Source organism: Triticum aestivum, chromosome 2A (genome assembly GCF_018294505.1).
Source record: "Triticum aestivum cultivar Chinese Spring chromosome 2A, IWGSC CS RefSeq v2.1, whole genome shotgun sequence".
NCBI lineage: Eukaryota > Viridiplantae > Streptophyta > Magnoliopsida > Poales > Poaceae > Triticum > Triticum aestivum.
In genome coordinates this window covers 370133309-370139680 of record NC_057797.1, presented here as the reverse complement: position 1 = coordinate 370139680, position 6372 = coordinate 370133309, and positions in this window count along the sequence as shown.

Sequence of the window (6372 nt, the reverse complement as noted above, 5' to 3'; positions counted from 1 at the left end):
ATAGTCAGTTTTTGGCTTTCTCTACTGAGGTGCTCGTCCGGATGAACCAGGGCACAATCGCAGTAGTTCTCCTGGTGCTACCTTAGCCGATAAAGCGGAACGTAAGGCACCAAAACACAGGAGCCGGGCAAACCCAACATTTGACCAAAGACAATGATTCAGAGCTGATGCATATAAGGCCAAACTCGCGATGTCGAACACTCCCTAAGGTATTCGGTCTTTATGGTATAAACCGGACCTAAATAGTGCCCTTTGTAAGAAGCCCCTTGTGTCCAGGTACGTGCCTTATTCTGACGTGGCCACATGCCGAGACGTCAGCATCCTTCTCAACTATGCTGAGAATTCGGAGGATGTGTATCAACAAGAGACAGTAAAAAAAAGGTTTACGCAGGGTCTTAATCTAAAAAGAATCCTTGGAGCGGGTCCCTGCTGCATGTCTACGCCTGTGTCTCCGTTGTGCCGTATCCTGGACGGGTGTAGCACGATGATCATCTGTAAAAGAGAGGAACTTAGGTGAAAAAGTTGTCGTGCAAAAAGATAGTTTTTAAAGAAACCATGTATAATTAAAGATGAGTAAAAATTGCCACTTGTCTGCGCGCGTTGAGCCCCTTGTATTTGTAATAGGGGTGTGACCATTGATCCGGTATGAATTACATATAGCTGCGCCGGACTCGTCTAACCGTGTCCGAGGTCTTGACGACCTGTTAAATGCTTTAGTTGGTGAGGCATTTTTTAGTGTGCGGCTGCCAAGGCAGCCACACTCTCTTCGGTGTGAGGGAAGCGTAGTGCGGTATTGCATTAAAGCGGGCGAAAGCTTCGCGTCCGAGTAGTGCTTGATAGCCACTTTGGAACGGAGCGATGTGGAAGGTTAAATGTTCGCTACGGAAGTTATCGAGGAAGCCGAATATAACCTTTAGTAGCAGGGAGCCCGTGCAATGAGCCCCTAGGCCTGGCGTTACTCCTTTAAAGGTAGTATTGCTATGGCAAATTTTTGTTGGGTCTATCCCCATTTCATGGATTGTATCCTCGTATATCAGGTTTAGACTGCTGCCACCGTCCATCAGGACTCGTGTGAAGTGGTATCCGTCAATTATTGGGTCTAATACCAGGGCAGCCCATCCTGCACGCCGGATACTTGCTGAGTAATCACGATGGTCGAAAGTGATCGGTTGAGACGACCAGTGGCAGGACTGCGCGGTGATAGGCCCTTGGGCATATTTTTCTGGGAGTGCCGTTTTTTTCTTCCCTTGATCACGTGTAACATGTTTACTGTTTTGACTTCTGGTGGAAATTTCTTCTGTTCCCCAGTGTCTTGCTTGAGAGGCTCATCCTCGTCTTCGCTTGGTGTATCCTCCCCCTTGTGTATGGCGTTGAGCTTGCCGGACTGCTTGAAGACCCAACATTCTCTGTGGGTATGATTAGCGGGTTTACCAGGGGTGCTATTGTTTAGGTGTCACTTGGGAGCCTCCGTCAAGATTGTGGAGTTGAACCAAGAAGTTTATACGAGCAAGGAGATCACCTACTTTGTGAAGATCTACCCTAGTGAGGCAAGTCCTTCGTGGGTGATGGCCATGGTGGGATAGACAAGGTTGCTTCTTCGTGGACCCTTCATGGGTGGAGCCCTCCGTGGACTCGCGCAACCATTACCCTTCGTGGGTTGAAGTCTCCATCAACATGGACGTACGATAGCACCACCTATCGGAACCACGCCAAAAATCTCCGTGTCTACATTGCGTTTGCTCCCTCCAAACTCCTCCATTTACCTTCATGTGCAATGTTTTACATTCCGCTGCTATACTCTTAGACATGCATGTGTAGGTTGATTGCTTGACTAGTGCTAAGTTGCTAAAATCTGCCAAGACATAAAATTGGGAAAAGGCTAGATTTTTATTTGGTCAAGTAGTCTAATCACACCCACCCTCTAGGCATACTTTCGATCCCACACTGTCAGAATGTGTGCGACTATGGTTGGATGGCGTCATTTGCGGGTCGTTGGTTGGTCTGCGGCCGGCTCGGGCAGCATGGTGGGACAAAAAAAAGCACAACTCATGCGAGCTCGTCTCCAACGCGTGCGCTGGAGGATGCATGAGCACTCGAGCTCTTCGTCGTTTATTGGTGGCAAAGGCACGGGTGGACAAAAGGGTCGCCAATATTTTGGCTACCCTAGGCAAGATCTAAACAGCCCCTCCCAGCCCCACCCCTCCCAGCACATTCAAATCCCTCATTCGCCGTGAAATTTTGCCATGTGTTGTTTTCATGGACTAGCAAGATGCCCATGCATTGCATGGAACATCAAGATACATTTTTTTTACAAAGCACCTGTTGAGATTGAGCCATGCAGGAATAATCCCATGTGTAAAAACTAATGATATCTCAAGAATTTTATCGAAAAATGGTATCTCGAGAATTTCATCGAAAAAATGATATCTCGAGAAAGATGAGAGATAAGGTGAGGAGTGGGGCGTGGTGGTAACTGGTGGTCAGACTAGGCAGAGGCATGGGGATAGAAGGCACAGACAGGCGGTAGCGGCCAGTGAGGGAGTCCTGGATTAGGGCGTCTCCGGACAGCCGGACTATATGCTTGGACCAGACTATTGGACTATGAAGATACAAGATTGAAGACTTCGTCCCGTCTCCGGATGGGACTCTACTTGGCGTGGAAGGCAAGCTAGGCAATACGGATGTGTATATCTCCTCCTTTGTAACCGACCTTGTGTAACCCTAGCCCCCTCCGGTGTCTATATAAACCGGAGGGTTTTAGTCCGCAGGACAACATACAATCATACCATAGGCTAGCTTATAGGGCTTAGCCTCTCCGATCTCGTGGTAGATCAACTCTTGTAATACCCATATCATCAAGAATAAATCGAGCAGGACGTAGGGTTTTACCTTCATCCAGAGGGCCCGAACCTGGGTAAAACATCGTGTCCCCTACCTCCTGTTACCATCCGCCTTAGACGCACAGTTTGGGACCCCCTACCCGAGATCCGCCGGTTTTGACACCGACATTGGTGCTTTCATTGAGAGTTCCTCTGTGTCGTCGCTGTTAGGCTTGATGGCTCCTACTATCATCGATAGCGATGCAGTCTAGGGTGGGACTTTTCTCCCCGGACAGATCTTTGTGTTCGGCGGTTTCACACTGCGGGCCAATTCGCTTGGCCATCTGGAGCAGATCGAAAGTTACGCCCCTGGCCACCAAGTCAGGTTTGGAAGGTTAAACTACACGTCCGATATCCGCGGAGACTTGATCTTCGACAGATTCGAGCCCCTGCCTTGTGTGCCACGCGGTCACGATGAGTACGATTTAGCTCTACCATCGGACAGTGTTCAAGAAATCGCACCGGCAGCCGTTCCGACCCTTAATTCGGAGCCAGTTGTGCCATCCATGGACGGGTGGAAATACTCCACCACGGAGGACGTATCCCCAGTGGCGATCGAGCCCAATATCGACCTTACCCTTCATGAGAGCCGTGTTGCCAAACTGCCGGATCCTTCTCTGGCCATGGACTCTGAACCGCCTGCGCCCGTTCCTGTCGAATCCGATTGGGCGCCGATCATGGAGTTTACCTCTGTGGATATTTTTGAGCACTCGCCCTTCGGCGACATACTGAACTCATTAAGGTCTCTCTCCTTGTCAGGAGGGTCCTGGCCGAACTATTTCCGGTAGGATTGGGATGCGGATGACGAAGAAATTCGCCGCCCACCCACCACCCACTTAGTAGCCACTGTCAATGACTTAACCGACATGCTCGACTTCGACTCCGAAGACATCGACGGTATGGACGACGATGCGGGAGGCGAAGAGGAACCACTGCCCACAGGGCACTGGACAGCCACCTCATCATATGACATATACATGGTGGACACACCCAAAGAAGGCAATAGCGACGGGACAACGGAGGATGACCCCTCCAAGAAGCAACCCAAGCGCCGGCGTCAGCGGCGCCGCTCTAAGTCTCGCCAAGTCAAAAGCGGTGATATCGGCACCGGAGATAATAGCACTCCGGACAACGCCGAAGACAACAACAATCCCCTCCAGCAAGATTTAGAGCAAGAGGTTGGAGAAGCCAGCCCTCCTGAGAGAGCGGCAGATGGAGAGGCAGAGGAAGATAATTACATGCCTGCCTCTGAAGATGAGGCAAGCCTCGACGATAACGAATTCGTCATGCCAGAGGATCCCGTCGAACAAGAGTGCTTCAAGCGCCGGCTTGTAGCCACGGCAAATAGCCTTAAGAAAAAGCAGCAGCAGATTCAAGCTGATCAAGATTTGCTAGCTGACAGATGGACTAAAGTCCTGGCGGCCGAGGAATATAAACTCGAGCGCCCCTCCAAGAGTTACCCAAAGTGCAGGTTGCTACCCCGACTGGAGGAGGAAGCACCGAAACCTACATCCCCGGCGTACGACGCGGCTGATCGGCCACCTCGTGGCCGAGACAGAGAGGCATTCCAGCCAAAAGCTCAACCCGCACCCCGAATCCATTCAAATAAAAAGGCATGGGGAAATATGCCAGACCTTCGAGACGTATTGGAGGACAAAGCAAAGCATGCAAGATCGATCTACGGATCACGAGGGCACGCCACTACGCGAGACGATAATCGTCACGCCAGATACAGTAAAAGTAAGTCCGGCCGGGCCGAACACAGCAGGAAAAACTCATTTGAGCTGCGTCGCGATATAGCCCAGTACAGAGGCGCCGTGCACCCATTATGCTTCATAGACGAAGTAATGGATCATCAAATCCCAGAGGGTTTCAAACCCGTAAATATAGAATCATACGACGGCACAACAGATCATGCAGTATGTATCGAGGATTTCCTCCTGCACATCCACATGGCCCGCGGTGATGACCTACACGCCATCAAATACCTCCCACTCAAACTCAAAGGACCAGCTCGGCATTGGCTCAACAGCTTGCCAGCAGAGTCCATGGGCTGTTGGGAAGATCTGGAAGCCGCATTCCTCGACAACTTTCAGGGCACTTATGTGCGACCGCCAGATGCCGATGACTTGAGCCACATAATTCAGTAGCCAGAGGAATCGGCCAGGCAATTCGGGACACGGTTCCTAACAAAGAAAAATCAAATCGTCGACTGTCCGGATGCAGAGGCCCTAGCAGCTTTTAATCACAACATCCGCGACGAATGGCTCGCCCGGCACCTTGGCCAGGAAAAGCCAAAATCTATGGCATCCCTCACGACACTCATGACGCGCTTTTGTGCGGGAGAGGATAGCTGGTTGGCTCGCAGCAATAACAAATCAAAGAACCATGGTACTTCGGATACCAAGGACGGCAACGGCAGGTCACGTCGCAACAAACATATGCGCCGCATTAACAGCGACAATACCGAGGATACGGCAGTCAATGCCGGATTCAAAGGCTCTAAACCCGGTCAGCGGAAAAAGCCATTCAAAAGAAGCACTCCGGGCCCGTCCAGTTTGGACCGTATACTCGATCACTCGTGCCAAATACACGGCACCCCCGACAAGCCAGCCAACCACACCAACAGGGATTGTTGGGTGTTCAAGCAGGCCGGCAAGTTAAATGCCGAAAACAAAGATAAGGGGTCACATAGCGATGGCGAGGAGGAGCCCCGGCAGCCGAACACCGGAGGACAGAAGAGGTCCCCCCCACAAGTGCGGACGGTGAACATGATATACGCAACCCACATCCCCAAGAGGGAGCGGAAGCGTGCGCTCAGGGACGTATATGCGTTGGAGCCAGTCGCCCCAAAGTTCTACCCATGGTCCTCCTGTGCGATCACCTTCGACCGCAGGGACCACCCCACTAGTATCCGTCATGGCGGATTCGCCGCATTAGTCCTAGACCCAATCATTGACGGATTTCACCTCACTTGAGTCCTTATGGATGGCAGCAGCAGCCTGGACCTGCTTTATCAGGACACAGTGTGCAAAATGGGTATAGACCCTCAAGGATCAAACCCACCAGAACGACCTTTAAAGGCGTCATACCAGGTGTAGAGGTCCATTGCATAACTTCCGAAGCGAAGAGTTAATCTTCGACATAGTCTCGTTCCGCAGTGGCTACCATGCACTGCTCGGGCGAACCGCATTTGCGAGATTCAATGCGGTACCACATTATGCATATCTCAAGCTCAAGATGCCAGGACCTCGGGGGGTCATCACAGTCAATGGAAACACATAGCGCTCTCTCCATACGGAGAAGCACACTGCGGCCCTCGCAGCAGAAGCACAAAGCAGCCTCTTAAGGCAATCCACTAGTTCGGCGATTAAGGACCCGGACACCTTCAAACGCGCCCGGAGTAATCGGCAACAGGACCACCTGGCACGTTCCGAGCTCGCATAGCAATGTGGCCCCCACCCCGGTCCCAGCCAAACGGCGAAGTCCGTGC